This window comes from Procambarus clarkii, chromosome 21 (assembly GCF_040958095.1).
Source record: "Procambarus clarkii isolate CNS0578487 chromosome 21, FALCON_Pclarkii_2.0, whole genome shotgun sequence".
NCBI classification, from domain to species: Eukaryota; Metazoa; Arthropoda; class Malacostraca; order Decapoda; family Cambaridae; genus Procambarus; species Procambarus clarkii.
In genome coordinates, this window is record NC_091170.1 from 46,928,278 (window position 1) to 46,946,116 (window position 17,839).

General features: G+C 40.1%; 1 protein-coding gene and 1 long non-coding RNA gene across 2 annotated transcripts in view; one reads left to right on the forward strand and one right to left on the reverse strand.

Annotated features, from left to right (window-relative positions):
• The window catches only part of LOC123760680 (deoxynucleoside triphosphate triphosphohydrolase SAMHD1-like), a 277,020-nt gene that overhangs the window by 201,962 nt on the left and 57,219 nt on the right, over positions 1–17,839 (reverse strand). The window lies entirely within an intron of this gene.
• Positions 9,043–16,340, forward strand: LOC138366972 (uncharacterized). Its single transcript, XR_011229275.1, has 3 exons — positions 9,043–9,196; positions 12,227–12,343; positions 16,036–16,340. It is a non-coding gene; the product is annotated as an uncharacterized lncRNA (long non-coding RNA).

Consider the following 17,839-nt stretch of genomic DNA (forward strand, 5'->3'; position numbering starts at 1 on the left):
CCCCCTATGTTATTCAGACTCTCCCTAACTTTCAGACCCATTATGCCCTTCCTACCCCCCTAGATGCCCAGACCCCATTAGCCTACCAGGCACTCCCAGGCACCCCACTAGCACCCCCCCAGACACCCCCACGGCCTTCACTCCCCCCTCCAGACACCCTCACAGCCCCCACTCGCCCCCCAGACACACCCCAGTCCCCTCCAGACCCCCGGCAAAAGGGGGAACTCTGGCACCAGAGTTTCCAAGAAGAGTCTCATGGTTTGGTACACCAATGCTGATGGGGTATCCAATTAAGCAGAAGAGATAAAAGAAAGAGTTAGTGAGGCAGACCCAGACATAGTGGCAATAGTGGAAACTAAAATAAATGGCATGATCTCAGACGCAATCTTTCCAGAGGGGTACCAGGTGATAAAAAAAGAAAGGAAACAGAGACAGGGAGCAGGAGTGGCACTCCTAATAAAGCGGAAATGGAAGTTTGATAAGCTGGAAAATCCGGGTACCAATGAAAGCACGAACTCCATACATGGAACTCTGACAGTGGATGGGAAGAAGATTGTAATCTTGTTACTCTACAATCCCCCACCAAACAGTAGAAGGCCCAGGCAGGAGTATGAGGACAGCAACAAGGCATTTATAGATGAACTACGGAGGGCAGCAACTATAGCGCATAGAATGAGAGCGAAGCTGCTGGCCATGGGGGACCTAAATCATGGAGAGATAGATTGGGAAACGAAGAATCCCCATGGCGGGGAGGAGACCTGGGGAGCGAAGGTAGTAGACATTATTGACAGGAATTTCCTAACACAGCATGTGAAGGAAGACACTAGGAAAAGAGAAGGGGATACGTGCAGCCTATTAGACCTCGTTTTCACCCAGAATGTAGAAGACATCGAGCAGTTGGAACATGAAATACCACTAGGAGCCAGTGACCATTGTGTCCTAGTCTTTGACTACATGATGGAGCTTAAAATTGTGACCAAATGACAAGAGGTCCGAGTAAGGAGACTTGATTACAGAAGAGGGGACTACAGAAGGATAAGGGACTACCTGGGAGAAGTGCAGTGGGAGGAAGAAATTAGAAGAAAACAGTGCAAGATATGATGAACCAAGTCATATGGAAATGCAAGGCGGCTGAAGAGAGATTTATTCCAACAGTAAAGGAAAAAAAGCAGGAGGGAATATAATAACCCATGGTTTAATAGACAGTGTCAGGAAGCAAAAGTGAGAAGCAGGAGGGAGTGGAGGAAGTACAGAAGACAAAGGACAGAGGACAACAGGATTAGATGTAACAGAGCTAGGAACGATTACATTAACATAAGACAAGTGTCGGAAAGAAATTATGAGAATGATAATGCAATCAAAGCGAAAAAGCAACCTAAATTACTACATAGCCATATACGAAGGAAGATGTCGGTAAATGACCAAGTGACAAGACTGAGGAAAACAGAAGAGGCATATACAGAAAGCGACAAGGAAATCCGTGAGGCACTGAATGCAGGTTTCCATGGAGTGTTCACAACCGAGCCTGAGTGGCTCCCATTGTTAGAAGAGATTACCCTAGATGGAAGACTATCAGATATAGAGGTGACAGCAAAGGAGGTAATGCAACAGTTGACAACACTGGATGCAACTAAAGCGGTTGGACCAGACAAAGTATCACCGTGGATACTAAAAGAGGCAGCGCAGGCCCTCAGCGTGCCTTTGGCAATGATCTTTAATGAGTCACTTATGTCGGGAGAATTGCCCAGTTGCTGGAAGGAGGCAAATGTACCGATTTTCAAGAAAGGTGATAGGGAGGAGACACTTAACTACAGACCCGTATCACTGACAAGCATCCCCTGCAAAATACTTGAAAGAATAATTAGGCTAAGACTTGTTGAGCACCTGGAGAGCATTGGGTTTGTAAACAAGCACCAACATGGGTTCTGGACAGGGAAATCATGCCTAACAAACCTTTTAGAATTCTATGATAAAGTAACAAGGACAAGGCAGGACAGAGAAGGCTGGGCAGACTGCATATTTCTTGACTGCCAAAAGGCCTTTGATACAGTACCGCACATGAGACTGCTTTACAAACTTTAGAGGCAGGCAGGAGTAAGCGGAAAGGCCCTAGCATGGGTGAGGAACTACCTAACAGGAAGGAGCCAGAGGGTAATGGTAAGGGGCGAGAAGTCGGACTGGCGAACAGTAACGAGTGGAGTACCTCAAGGATCGGTGCTGGGCCCAATCCTCTTTCTAATTTACGTAAATGATATGTTTACAGGAGTGAAATCATACATGCCAATGTTTGCGGATGACGCAAAATTAATGAGAAGAGTTGTGACAGATGAGGATTGTAGGATCCTCCAAAAGGACTTAAACAGGTTGCAGAGATGGTCAGGGAAATGGCTACTGGAGTTCAACACCAGTAAATGTAAAGTTATGGAAATGGGATCAGGTGATAGACGACCAAAAGGACAGTACACAATGAAGGGGAACTGCCTACCTGTAACGATTCGAGAAAGAGACCTGGGAGTGGATGTGACACCTAATCTAACTCCTGAGGCACATATTAATAGGATAACGACAGCAGCGTACTCTACACTGGCGAAAATTAGAACTTCATTCAGAAACCTAAATGAGGAGGCTTTTAGGGCGCTTTACATTGCCTACATGAGACCAGTCTTAGTGTATGCCGCGCCATCATGGAGCCCCCACCTGAAGAAACACATAAGGAAACTAGAGAAAGTTCAGAGGTTTGCGACGAGGCTTGTCCCAGAGTTACGAGGGATGGGATATGAAGAACGTTTGAGGGAATTGAACCTTACGACACTAAAGAAAAGAAGGGAGAGAGGAGATATGATAGGAACATATAAAATACTCAGGGGAATTGACAAAGTGGAAATAGATGAAATGTTCACACGTAATAATAACAGAACGAGAGGACATGGGTGGAAACTGGAAACTCAGATGAGTCACAGAGATGTTAGGAAGTTTTCTTTTAGCGTGAGAGTAGTGGAAAAATGGAATGCACTTGGGAAACAGGTTGTGGAAGCAAACTCTATTCATAATTTTAAAATTAGGTATGATAGGGAAATGGGACAGGAGTCATTGCTGTAAACAACCGATGGCTGGAAAGGCAGGATCCAAGAGCCAATGCTCGATCCTGCAAGCACAAAAAGGTGAGTACAAATAGGTGAGTACACACACACACACACATCAGAGTGAGGAGGGAAGCAGAGAGACAGTTTGAAAATGACATTGCGAGTAAAGCCAAGACCCAACCAAAGCTGTTCCATAGCCACATCAGGAGGAAAACAGCAGTGAAGGAACAAGTGATGAAGCTGCAGAAAGGGGAGAACAGATACACAGAGAATGACAAGGAGGTGTGTGAAGAACTCAACAAGAGATTCCAGGAGGTCTTCACAATAGAACAAGGAGAAGCCCCGGCACTAAATGAGGAGGCGGCAAACCAAGCAACCTTGGAGGAATTTGACCTCACCAGTGATGAGGTCAAAAGGTGTCTGCTGGAGCTGGATGTGACAAAGGCTGTTGGGCCTGATAGAATCTCACCATGGATACTAAAGGAAGGTGCAGAAGCACTAAGTGTGCCACTCTCTATGGTGTATAACAGGTCACTGGAAACAGGAGACTTACCAGAAAGTTGGAAGACAGCTAACGTGGTCCCAATATACAAAAAGGGTGACAGGCAAGAGGCACTGAATTACAAGCCAGTTTCCTTAACTTGTATACCATGCAAGGTGATGGAGAAGATCGTGAGGAAAAGGCTCGTAGAACATTTGGAGGGAAATAACTTTGTAACGCACCACCAACATGGGTTCAGAGATGGTAAATCGTGCCTCCCAGGTTTAATAGAATTTTATGACCAGGCAACGAAAATTAGGCAGGAAAGAGAAGGGTGGGCCGACTGCATTTTCCTGGATTGCCAAAAAGCCTTTGACACAGTACCCCATAAAAGGCTGTTAAAAAAGTTGGAGTAACAGGCAGGAGTAAAAGGGAAGGTGCTCCAGTGGATAAGGGAGTACTTAAGCAACAGGAAACAGCGAGTAACGGTGAGGGGGGAGACATCAGAGTGGCGAGATGTCACCAGCGGAGTCCCACAGGGCTCAGTACTTGGACCCATCGTGTTCCTAATATATGTGAACGATCTTCCAGAGGGTATAGACTCATTGCTCTCGATGTTTGCTGATGATGCAAAAATTATGAGAAGAATCAAGACGGATGAAGATAGACAGAGACTACAGGATGACCTGGATAAACTGGAGGAATGGTCTAGAAAATGGCTGCTAAAGTTCAACTCGGGAAAGTGTAAGGTGATGAAATTAGGCGAAGGGAGCAGGAGGCTGAACACAAGGAATCCTGAACACAATTTGAATCCTGCAAGAGTCAAATAGAGAGAAGGATCTGGGGGTTGATATCACACCGAACCTGTCCCCAGAGGCCCACATCAAAAGAATATCATCAGCGGCATATGCTAGACTGGCCAACATAAGAACTGCCTTCAGAAACTTGTGTAAGGAATCTTTCAGAACCCTGTATACCACTTATGTAAGACCAATCCTGGAGTATGCAGCTCCAGCCTGGAGTCCATACCTAGTTAAACACAAGACAAAGTTAGAGAAGATTCAGCGGTATTCCACCAGGCTCGTCCCGGAACTGAGAGGATTGAGCTACGAGGAAAGGCTAAAGGAGCTGAACCTCACATCCCTGGAAAACAGAAGAGTAAGGGGAGACATGATAACCACCTACAAAATTCTCAGGGGAATTGACAGGGTGGACAAAGACAAACTCTTCAGCACGGGTGGGACACGAACAAGGGGACACAGGTGGAAACTTAGTACCCAGATGAGCCACAGAGACCTTAGAAAGAATTTTATCAGTGTCAGAGCAGTTAATAAATGGAATGCACTAGGAAGTGATGTGGTGGAGGCTGACTCCATACACAGTTTCAAATGTAGATATGATAGAGCCCAGTAGGCTGAGGAATCTGTACACCAGTTGATTGACAGTTGAGAGGCGGGACCAAAGAGCCAAAGCTGAACCCCCGCAAGCACAATTAGGTGAGTACATACACACACAACAATCAAGGCTAAGACCCAACCCAAATTGGTGCACAACCACATCAGGAGAAAGACAACAGTGCAGGAACAGGTAATGAAACTGAGGATAGGGGCAGACAGATTCTCTACAAATGACAAAGAAGTGTGCGAGGAACTCAATATGAAATTCCAGGAAGTCTTTACATTAGAGCAAGGAGAAGTTCCAGATATAAGAGAAGGAATTATGAACCAGGCACCACTAGAGGAATTTGAGATTACCAGTGGGGATGTAAGGAAGCTTTAGCTAGAGTTTGATGTGACAAAGGCTATAGGCCCGGATGGAATATCACCATGGATACTAAAGGAAGAAGCAGAAGCATTGTGCCTGCCACTCTCCATGGTGTATAACAAATTACTGGTAACAGGTGAATTGCCAGAAATTTGGAAGGCGGCAAACGTAGTCCCGATATACAAGAAGGGGGATAGACATGAGGCACTGAACTACATGCCAGTGTCCCTAACTTGCACACCATGCAAGTTAATAGAGAAAATTGTGAGAAAAAAGGTAGTCGAACTTCTAGAGCGAACTTTGTGACACAACACCAACATGTTTTCAGGGATGGCAAGTCATGTCTCACAGGATAAATTGAATTCTACGATCAATCAACAAGAAAGAGAGGGGGTGGGCAGACTGCATATTTTTGGATTGCCAGAAAGCCTTTGACAAAGTACCATACCAGAGACTAGTGCGAAAGCTGGAGATGCAGGCAGGAGTGAAAGGGAAAGTACTCCATTGGATAAGGGAGTACCTAAGAAACAGAAGGCAGCGAGTCAATGTGTGGGGTGAGGTATCAGATTGGCGTGACGTCACCAGTGGGGTCCCGCAGGGTTCAGTCCTTGGACCTATACTGTTTCTTATATATGTAAATGATTTTCCAGATGGTATAGAATCATTCCTCTCATTGTTTGCTGATGATGCAAAAATTATGAGGAGGATTAAGACGGAGGAAGACAGTATGAGACTACAAGATGACTAAGACAGACTGCATGAATGGTCCAACAAATGGCTACTAAAGTTCAACCCGAGTAAATGTAAGGTAATTAAACTAGGCAGTGGAAACAGGAGGCCAGACACAGGATACAGAATGGGAGATGAGGTTCTTCAAGAAACGGACAGAGAGAAAGATCTAGGAATTGATATCACACCAACCCTGTGTCCTGAAGCCCACATCAAAAGAATAACATCTGTGGCGTATGCGAGGCTGGCTAACATCAGAACTGCTTTCAGAAACCTGTGTAAGGAATCATTCAGACCCTTGTATACCACATATGTAAGATCAATCCTGGAGTATGCGGCCCCAGCATGAAGCCCGTACCTTATGAAGCACAAGGCGAAGCTTGAAAGAGTTCATAGATATGCCACTCGGCTAGTCCCAGAACTAAGAGGCATGAGTTACGAAGATAGGCTGCGTGAAATGCACCTCACGACACTAGAAGACAGAAGAGTAAGGGGAGACATGATCACTACCTACAAAATTTTCAGAGGAATTGACAGGGTAGATAAACATAAACTGTTTAACATTGGTGGTACGCTAACAAGGGGACACAGGTGGAAACTGAGTACCCAAATGAGCCACAGAGACGTTAGAAAGAACTTCTTTCAGTGTCAGAGTAGTTAACAGATGGATTGCATTAGGCAATGATGTTGTGGAGGCTGACTCCATACACAGTTTCAAATGTAGATTTAATAGAGCCCAGTAGGCTCAGGAATCTGTACATCAGTTCATTGACAGTTGAGAGGTGGGACCAAAGAGCCAGAGCTCAACCCCCGCAAGCACAATTAGGTGAGTACACACATACACACACACACGGGTGCCTCGTAGCCTGGTAGATAACGCGCATGACTCGTAATTCTGTGGCGCGGGTTCGATTCCCGCACGGGGCAGAAACAAATGGGCAAAGTTTCTTTCACCCTTAATGTCCCTGTTACCTAGCAGTAAATAGGTACCTGGGAATTAGTCCGCTGTCACGGTCTGCTTCCTGGGGTGTGTGTGTGATGTGGGGAAAAAAAAGTAGTTAGTAAACAGTTTTTTTTTTCTACCAGAGACGTGGCCACACATTTACAATGCTAACCAGCATATATACATTTTCTTCTGTCCTCCATGGACAGGGTTAGAGATGTGTTAAACATATAGTTCAAGAGTTTATTGAACAATTAACCACAGAAGGTAATTAGGTGCTTTTAAAATGCTAAGCTAACCTACATACGTAAATACATAGATACACAGATTTACGTATGCCCTACATAAAGTGTTCGATGTGTCTTTTACATAGTGTCATTAATGTGCATTTACAAAGGTGAAATGTAATTCTGATCAGCTTCCATATGTACTTTATACTCATACACACACACTCATATATCAACCTGTCCTCTTAAAAAGAACGTCAACATTTGCCGTTTGACTCTACGGCTGTTTTTGGACGTTATTTTGTGTAAAACTACGTCTATTTTCGCTTCCATGGACTATCTCTTGTTATACAATGAAATACCACACTCTTATTATTTTATAACTCACTGACTATGCTCTGATATTTGTTCTTCAAGTAAAAATATATATATTTTTGCCTTAATTAGGCCATAATCCAGAAAATTCCAGCCTATCGATCTTTATATTTAGGAAAACATCTAATAAATTTGGAAATGAATTTTTCGTTCGCCGACAGTTGCCTGTTACTATTTAACCCTCTATGCTGTAATGTCGCTGGTCATTGTGACTTTCCCAGGATTTATACATGTTTTGTAGTAGCATTTAGTCAGACTACAGTAATTTAACTAATGGGAAACCTCTATAGTTGTCGTAAATTAATAATAATCATTTATCAAATAATAAATTAGCAAACATATGCAACATTTTATGTTACGACTTTTCGGGTAGGCCGTTCTGTTTGTTTACAACCCCAATGGTTCAAAATACACAATACTTTTAATATATAAGTGACTAAGTATGCTCTAATATATGGTCCTCAATGAAAATTATCGTTTTTTTTTGTTAATTTGTCCATAATGAATAAGATTCCTTACTGTTGATCTTTATATTAAGAAAAACATCTAAACAAATTGGTATTGTGTTTTCGTTCAGATAAAGTTTCCAGATACTATTTCCTAGTTATCAATTAATGTAGGTGGTTATTTTAATTCGCGGCTACCAGGGGCTTTCTCCCATTATACAATATAAATGTACTCACTAACTATTCTCTGGTATCTGTTCTTCAAGTAAAATTACCTATTTTTTTGTTTAATTAGTCCATAATTCATAAAATTCCTTCAGGTCGATCTTTATATTTAGAAAAACATCTAATCAATTTGGAATTTAATTTTTCGTTCACCTACAGTTACCAGCTACTATTTCATTGTTATATTTTATGTCGCTGGTCATTACAATTTTCCAAGAATTTAAACAGCTAAACAGCAAGTAGCATCTTGTTAGAGTACAGGAATTTAACTATGGAGAACCTCGATAGCTGCCGAAAATTATTAATGATTATATATGTAATTTAAAATAATGAATTATATACCATTTCTTATGTTACGTCTTTGGCGGGTAGGCGGTTCTGCGGGTTTACAACCGAATTGTTTAAAAATCACACTATTTTAAATGTATGAGTCACTAGTATGCTCTGATATATGTTCTGCAATGAAAATAAAGATTGTTTTGTTGTTAATTACTCCATAAATGTGTAATGTGTTAATTCAGTCTAAAATCTTTTTGCAACGTTTATATGCGATTTACGTAGCTGGAAACTACCTAATATTTAAAAATAATAGTTACAACATTCTATTAATATATAATGTTGAAATAAATATCACACAAAGTCTGTATATCTGTTTTTAGATGTCTTATAAAAAAAATTTTTTAAATAGTATTAATGATGTTTGTGAATCTTGAGTAAAAATTATGTTATTTATTATTAATCTAATTGTTATTATTTTAAGTAAAAGAATTGCAAGTATTCGCATAACCACGGGATCTCTGTTTGTGTATGAATGCACGGATTTGTTTTTGTTATGAGAGGGACGCCTTAGAAAGCATGGTGTAGGCCACCTGTGGCTCGCATCCGATCCCACGATCGTCGTCGCCCCTAAATCAACACAACAGGTATTTAGTATTTACGATTATAATAAGTAATATTTCTTTTATAATAATATTGCAGCAGGTGGTGTAGTGGTAGGACACTCGCCTGGCGTTCCGCGAGCGCTATGTCATGGGTTCGTATCCTGGCCGGGGAGGATTTACTGGGCGCAATTCCTTAACTGTAGCCTCTGTTTAACGCAACAGTAAAATGTGTACTTGGATGAAAAAACGATTCCTCGCGGCGGGGATCGTATTCCAGGGACCTGCCCGAAACGCTACTCGTACTAGTGGCTGTACAAGAATGTAACAACTTTTGTATATATCTCAGGTTAGGGGCTAGGCATTTACACTCTTAGGTCAGCAAACTAGCTAGAAGGTTAGACTATTAGACTCCACTGGTCAATCGGGGCCCTGCATGACTCAGCTTATCCTAACCTAGCCCAGCTTAAACCATCTTAGCATAGTTCATTCTAGCTGTGCATAGTGCTTGCACAGCCTTGCTTATCCTAGTTTACCTCTTCCTAGCCTACCGTAGCCAAGCCTATCCCAGTATACCCTTACCTAGTCTTGCCTAGCCTAACCCTGCCTTGCTTTTAAACATGACCAGTCCTTCCTACCCTAGCCAAGCCCTGACCAGCTTAGCCAAGCCAATCCCTGCCTAGATTTAGCATAGCCTTGCCTTTTTATTAATATATAGAGGGTACCACCTCTGGTTGAGTTTGTAGGAACCCTCCACTTATAGGGTTGAGGGTTCCATATATATATATATATATATATATATGTCGTACCTAGTAGCCAGAACGCACTTCTCGGCCTACTATGCAAGGCCTGATTTGCCTAATAAGCCAAGTTTTCCTGAATTATTATATTTTCTCAATTTTTTTTCTTATGAGATGATAAAGCTACCCATTTCATTATGTATGAGGTCAATATTTTTTTATTGGAGTTAAAATTAACGAAGATATATGACCAAACCTAACCAACCCTACCTAACCTAACCTAACCTAACCTAACCTATCTTTTTAGGTTAGGTTAGGTTAGGTAGCTGAAAAAGTTAGGTTACGTTTGGTTAGGTAGGTTAGGTAGTCGAAAAACAATTAATTCATGAAAACTTGGCTTATTAGGCAAATCCTGCCTTGCATAGTAGGCAGAGAAGTGCGTTCTGGCTATTAAGTACGACATATATATATATATATATATATATATATATATATATATATATATATATATATATATATATATATATATATATATATATATATATATATATATATATATATATATATATATATATATATATAATATAAATAATGTGTGTGTAAACATGCCACGTGTGTGTAAATCACAAAAATTAACACTTGATGAAAAATGTGACAGTGTCAGACCACGGAGGAAGAATTGAAACAGGAATTTCCTTAAGTACTTTCATATATTAATACATCTTCAGAAGGAATAATTTTTTATATAAATTAAATAAAAAAAATCATTCCTCCATCGTCTGACACTCATATATATATATATATATAATATATATATATATATATATATATATATATATATATATATATATATATATATATATATATATATATATATATAATGTGTGTGTGTGTGTGTGTACTCACCTAGTTGTGCTTGCGGTGGTTGAGCTCTGGCTCTTTGTCCCGTATGTATGTATTCATATATATATATATATATATATATATATATATATATATATATATATATATATATATATATATATATATATATATATATATATATATATGCGAACAAGCCTGAATGGTCCCCAGGACAATATGCAACTGAAAACTCACACCCCAGAAGTGACTCGAACCCATACTGCCAGGAGCAACGCAACTGGTATGTACAGGGACGCCTTAATCTGCTTGACCATCACGACCAGACATAAGGAAGTGATAGCCGAGGCTATTTGACCCACTTCCCCGCTGGCACTCAGATGGTAATCTTGGGCATAGCATTTTATCAAATCACCTCATTTTTGGGGCAACACGTGAGGAACACAAATGCGAACAAGCCTGAATGGTCCCCAGGACAATATGCAACTGAAAACTCACACCCCAGAAGTGACTCGAACCCAATACTGCCAGGAGCAACGCAACTGGTATGTACAGGGACGCCTTAATCCGCTTGACCATCACGACCAGACATAAGGAAGTGATAGCCGAGGCTATTTGACCCACTTCCCCGCTGGCACTCGGATGGTAATCTTGGGCATAGCATATGGGTTCGAGTCACTTCTGGGGTGTGAGTTTTCAGTTATATATATATATATATATATATATATATATATATATATATATATATATATATATATATATATATATATATATATATTAATATTATATATCCTGCCTGAAATGCTGCGTGTACTAGTAGCTTTACAAGATTTTGTGGTTATTCTCTATATCTGGTTCACCTAACAGTAAATAAGTACCTGGGAGTTAGACAGCTGCTATGGGCTGCTTCCTAGGGATGTGTGTGTGTGTTTGTATTCATGTTGAATTTTACAAAGTAGGAAGAGATGTTTGTAAAAAAAAAAATCAAATATTTTTGAAAGTATAAGTAGATTTGATATTTTTCTCTAATTGTTTATTTCTGCTGTCTCGCCTCCTTTATAAAATGGCATCATTCTTGCTTTTTTAAGGATATCAGGAAAAGTAAGGCACTCCAGAGATTTGTTGACTCCTTCCTAGTGTTGCCTAGCCCAGCCCAGCCTAGACAAGGCAGGCTGGGCATCCTAGCCTCACGCAGCTTAGCCCCAACCTACATGTAGCATCCCAGTCCATCCTAAGTGATCATTACCTTACTGGCTGTGTTTTCTCTTCAGCCCTGAATGTAATGTGGTGGAACATAAGCAGATACATATCAGGTCTTAGAGAATCTGTACTTCATACATTTCTTAATAATGTCTCACAAATATTTAAATAATTAAAAAAAAATTGTATAATAACTTCATATTATTCTTGCAATTTATTTTTGCATTTTTTTTTATACAAAATTTACATTTTAAAAGATTACCTCTATTTTTAGATTGATGACTTGAAGACTACAGTGCCATCCACAGCAAATCATGGTCTTAAAATATCTCCTAGCAATGACGAGACCAATTTTCACAGAGATCAAATTTTTGCTAAGCAGTAATCACAGGTAAATATATATTATATATATAATATTATATATATAAAATTTACTACTTCATTGCTCAAAGCGCCTTTAGACATTCTGAGAGTTGTGCTATTTTATTAATTAATTAATTAGGCTATATTTTAATGTTTTGTAATGTTTTCATTACTTTTTTTGTTTTGAAATATAAATTGTTGAGTTTTGAAACATTTTGACATTAACTATACCTGAATATTTATAAACAAAAAAATACCAGAACTATGTCCTTGACAATTGCACTAAGAAGTCTTTGCCAAAATCAGGTGCTCAGTGCAGTAGTTAAAAACTTAAAAGTTGTACCACCTCTGGTGCAAGATTAGGGACCCATAGCCTCAGAGAAGAAAATAGAGAGTACTCAGAGAAGGCCTTGAATAATAGGCAGGCTGTTTGTCTGTGTTTCGACGGTAAGCTTGCTGACACCAAATGTAGTTACCTAAGTGTAGTTACAGGATTAGAGCTACGCTCGTGGTGTCCCGTCTACCCAGCATTCTTTGTCACATAATGCTTTGAAACTACTGACGGTCTTGGCCGCCACCACCTTCTCACTTAACTTGTTCCAACTGTGTACCACTCTGTATGCGAAAGGAAATTTTTTTATATTTCTTTGGCATCTTTGTTTAGTTAGTTTAAATCTATGACCTTTTGTTCTTGAAGTTCCAGGTCTCGGGAAATCTTCCCTATTGATTTTATCAATTCCTGTTACTATTTTGTACATAGTGATTTTATCACCTCTTTTTGTTGTCTTCTAGTTTTGGCATATATAATGCCTCTGACCTCTCCACATAGCTCTTGCCCTTTAGTTCTGGGAGCCACTTAGTAGCATGTCTTTGCACCTTTTCCAGTTTGTTGATGTGCTTCTTAAGATATGGGCACCACACAACCGCTACATATTCTAGCCTTGGCCGAGCAAAACTCGTGAACAATTTCTTTAGTATTTCGCCATCCATGTATTTAAACAAAATTCTGAAGTTAGAAAGTGTGGCATTGGCTCCTCACACAACGTTCTTTATGTGGGCCTCAAGTGATAGTTTTCTATCTAGAATCAACCCTAGACCTCTTTCTTTTATCAGAATTATATAAAGATTTCTCACATAATTTGTAGGTTGTGTGGGATCTATGTTCTATTCCACATTCCATAACATGGCATTTATTCACATTAAATTTCATTTGCCAAGTGGTGCTCCATATACTTATTTTGTCCAGGTCTTCTTGAAGGGCATGACAATCATCTAAATTTCTTATCCATCCCATTATCTTAGCATCATCAGCAAACATGTTTATATAATTCTGTATTCCAACTGGTAGATCATTTATGTAGACAATGAACATTTCTGGTGCATGTACTGTGGTACTCCACTTGTGACACTTCTCCAGTCCGATTGCCTCTGATTACTGCCCTCATTTTTCTATCAGTCAGAAAATTTTTCATCCATGTTAGAAGCTTACCTGTCACCCATCCAAAATTTTCTAGTTTCCAGAACAACCTCTTATGTGGAACTCTGTCGAAAGCCTTTTTTATGTCTAGATAGATGCAGTCGACCCAACTACCTTTTTCCTTTAAAATCTCTGTGGCTCAATCATAGAAACTGAGTAAATTCGATACACAGGATCTTCCAGATCGAAAACAATACTGTCTGTGTGATATTATATAATTTCTCTCAAGGTGTTCTACCCATTTAGTTTTTATTTTTTATTTTTTTTTTTTTCAATCCTTTCACTGTTACACTTGTCAATGATTCAGGTCTATAACTGAGAGAGGTGGGGTCTTCCCTGTTGCCACTTTTGTAGATTGGAACTATGTTAGCCTTTTTCCACATGTTTGCTATGACTCCTGTACACAGGGATGCCTGAAAGATCAGGTGAAGTGGAAGGCTGAGCTCAGATGCACATTCTCTCAGAACCCATGGTGAAACTCCATCTGGACCAACTGCTTTGTTCTTACTTAGCTACTTTAGCATATCTTCCACTTCATCTCTAGACACCTCTATACGCTCTATGATGTTCTCAGAAATTCTTATTGTGTCTGGTTCTCTTAAGATTTCATTTTGTATAAACACACTTTGGAACTTTTGGTTTAATGTTTCAGACATTGCATTATCATTTTCTGTGAATCTGTTTCCTATTTTCAACCTCTGGATATTATCCTTTACCTGCAATTTGTTGTTTATGAATTTCTAGAATAGGCCCAGTTCTGTTTTACATTTATCCATTATCCCTTTTTAAAAATTTCTTTCTGCCTCTTCCCTTACTGCTGTATAGTTGTTTCTCGCATCTTTGTATCGCTGGTATGATTGGGGGTTTGGCTTCTTTCTATTTTGATACTTGCTTGATGGGGTTCTGCTCTTCTACCCCCCAAGCCCGGCCCGAGGCCAGGCTCGACTTGTGAGAGTTTGGTCCACCAGGCTGTTGCTTGGAGCGGCCCGCAAGGCCACATACCCACAACATCCCGGCTGATCCGGAACTTCTCTTAGAAAACAGTCCAGTTTTCTCCTGAAGATGTCCACGGTTGTTCCGGCAGGAACAACCGTGCAACCGTGCTCTGAAGGGGAAAGTGAATACTGAGCAGTTCTCGAGACAGGACAACATAAGTGACTTCAAGAGTACAACCATTGTGATGGGATCCCTGGATTTGAAATTTCTCATAATCCATCCGATCATTTTTCTGGCCGACGCAATATTTGCTTGGTTATGCTCCCTAAACGTTAGATCGTCGGACATCATTATTCCCAAATCCTTGACATGCTGTTTTTCTACTATGGGAAGATTCGATTGTGTTTTGCACCCTGTATTATGTTTCAGATCCTCATTTTTGCCGTACCTGAGTACCTGAAATTTATCACTGTTAAACATCATGTTATTTTCTGCTGCCCAATCGAAAACTTTGTTGACATCTGCTTGTAGTTTTTCAATGTCTTTCATTCCATTTTTGTGTCTTTTGGTCTGTGGCCCTCTCTCAATTTCTGTTGAACCAATCCTGTTTTCTGGCCCTGCATCTCTGTTTTGGTATGAATGTTTGTGTGCCTTCATTGTATATTTTGCAAAATTTGGCATACATTTAATTTACTTCCCTGTCTAGCAACAAGTCTGCCTAATTACTTATTAAAAAAAATTTGAAGTTCCCCATAGTGACCTCTCTCTCTTGAAATCAAGTTTATCAACTGTTTCAATGTCCCCATTTTCTGTGTGTGTGTGTTTGGAGGCTAAGCTTGCTGATACCATGTGTGTGTGTGTGTGTGTGTGTTTGGAGGCTAAGCTTGCTGATACCATGTGTGTGTGTGTGTGTGTGTGTGTTTGGAGGCTAAGCTTGCTGATACCATGTGTGTGTGTGTGTTTGGAGGCTAAGTTTGCTAACACCGTGTGTGTACTCACCTGTTTAAATAATAATAGGGGTGTGTACCACCTCTGGTGCAATTGTAGGGACCCACAGCCTTGAAGAAAATAAAGAGTATTCAGAGAAAACCTTGTGGATTCTCACTGAACACTAATCTTTTCTTCTCCTATCACCCTTCTTATTTTGTTTTATGCTGTATTCTATTATATATCATATAAATACATAGCCAAATGGCAATATTTATTATGTCTATACAAAAAGAAGACATCCACTTTATTTTTTTTCTCTCCTTTGTTTCTATGTGGATTTTGTTGTGACTAATGATTCTCCTCCTTCCCATCAACAGGTCTTCCTCACTGGGCTTGCTCGGCTTTTGTGTTACTGTGAGGGTGCCATCATCGTTTACCCTTCAAGACTGACTCATGCTGGCATTGCATTTGTGGACTTCCCTTCACAGTAAACAGTCCTCCATATGGTGATTGTCCAGGGCAAGCAGGGTGTGACTGCCATCTTGGAGAAGCAGGGTCTTTTAATATGAAGAATCTTCCGTCTTCTCTACTTACGCCAGCTTGTGCCGGCCTTGCATTCTTGTTACTTCATGGCCCTTGGGCCTTTTTTATTTATTTTACATAATAAATTTTTTTATTAATACCCGTGTTTCACAAGAGATCCTTAACATTTTAAGCACCAATTGTATTGACTAATGTACGTCTTGTAACCTTTAAGACATAAATAGACAAGACATAGATAAATGAGTGAATAATACTGAGTGACTAGGTTAGGGCGAGGAACATAGTACAGTGTCTGGCTTTGGAAGAATGCCTACTGTTTTAGAAACCTTATTGCCATGATCATAATCGTATGGGTTAAAAAGCATTTGTTGTCACTCCTACACAGTGGCTTGTTGAGCTTGAAACCTTTGCTCCTTGTTCGTGTTACATCTGACCTTTTGAAGAAATTGTATGAATCAATATCCTCCAAATTGTTCAGTATTTTAAAGGTTTCGCTCTATTACTCTCTCATTTGCATATATCTAAGCATATAGATTAGATATAGATTTAGATTAGATTTTTTAGTCAGGTAAAGGTACATACATTGCAGATGAGTTACAAAGGGAAAGACAATGACTAGAGTTCACTAGCTCTATTGGAAGAGAAACGTCTGCAAGACAAGTGTGGGCAAAAATTAAGGTAGCTAAGGGGAGCAGAGCCCGGCCTGCGGCTCACAACGACCCCCAGGGTAAGGCTGAAGAACTAATTCACAAGTGGAGTGATGCAGCATCATCCTCCTCCTCCCTCCCTGCAGAAGTAAGCAGGGAACAGCTCCTCCGACATAATGACAGAAGGATTAGGATAAAAAGAGCACTATCTAGTGATGACGAGTATGGGGAACCAATTACAGCCAAGGAAGTAAAGGGGGCTATGAAAAGGGTAAAAGTACAGCACCTGGTGAAGATGGCGTCACCTACGACATACTCAATGCACTGTGTGAAGTGTCTGGCAATCCACTACTCCACCTGTTTAACAAGTCATTCCTATGTGGAGTGTTGCCCACACAATGGAAACATGCAATAATGGTCCCAATACCGAAACCCAATGACCCTGGCAATTATAGACCTATCAGTCTCATGTAATGCACTTGGAAGATGCTTGAAAGGATCATCCTAAACCGACTATTGCACAAAATAGGCAGGTTAGGGGAGGGGTCAATGGATTTGTTAAAGGACGGAGGACAGCAAACTATAGTTAATTACCTTGCTAATGATACAGCTAAGTACTCCCAATAAACTCGCACCTCGGGGCAAAATTTTAAAATTTAAAATACAATACCTAAAGCCACTAATACGCATAGCGTTTCGGGCAAGTATATACGAAGTAAAACCCAAACAAAGAACTGACTCCGTAGGACCCATAAAAGATGAGACTAACAATTTTAAGTTGTATCATAAAAGGGCGGCAAACACTCTCAATGAATACCTAACATCAGTGTTCACACTAGAAAGCTTGAATGACATCCCATCACCAACACAAATGTTTGTCGGAGGTAAGGAGAATGAATTAAGAGAAATACCAATTACACGCGACACAATCAGGAAGAGCATTGACAAACTAAAAGACTCAGAAGCCCAAAGTGTAAATGGATTTAAGTCC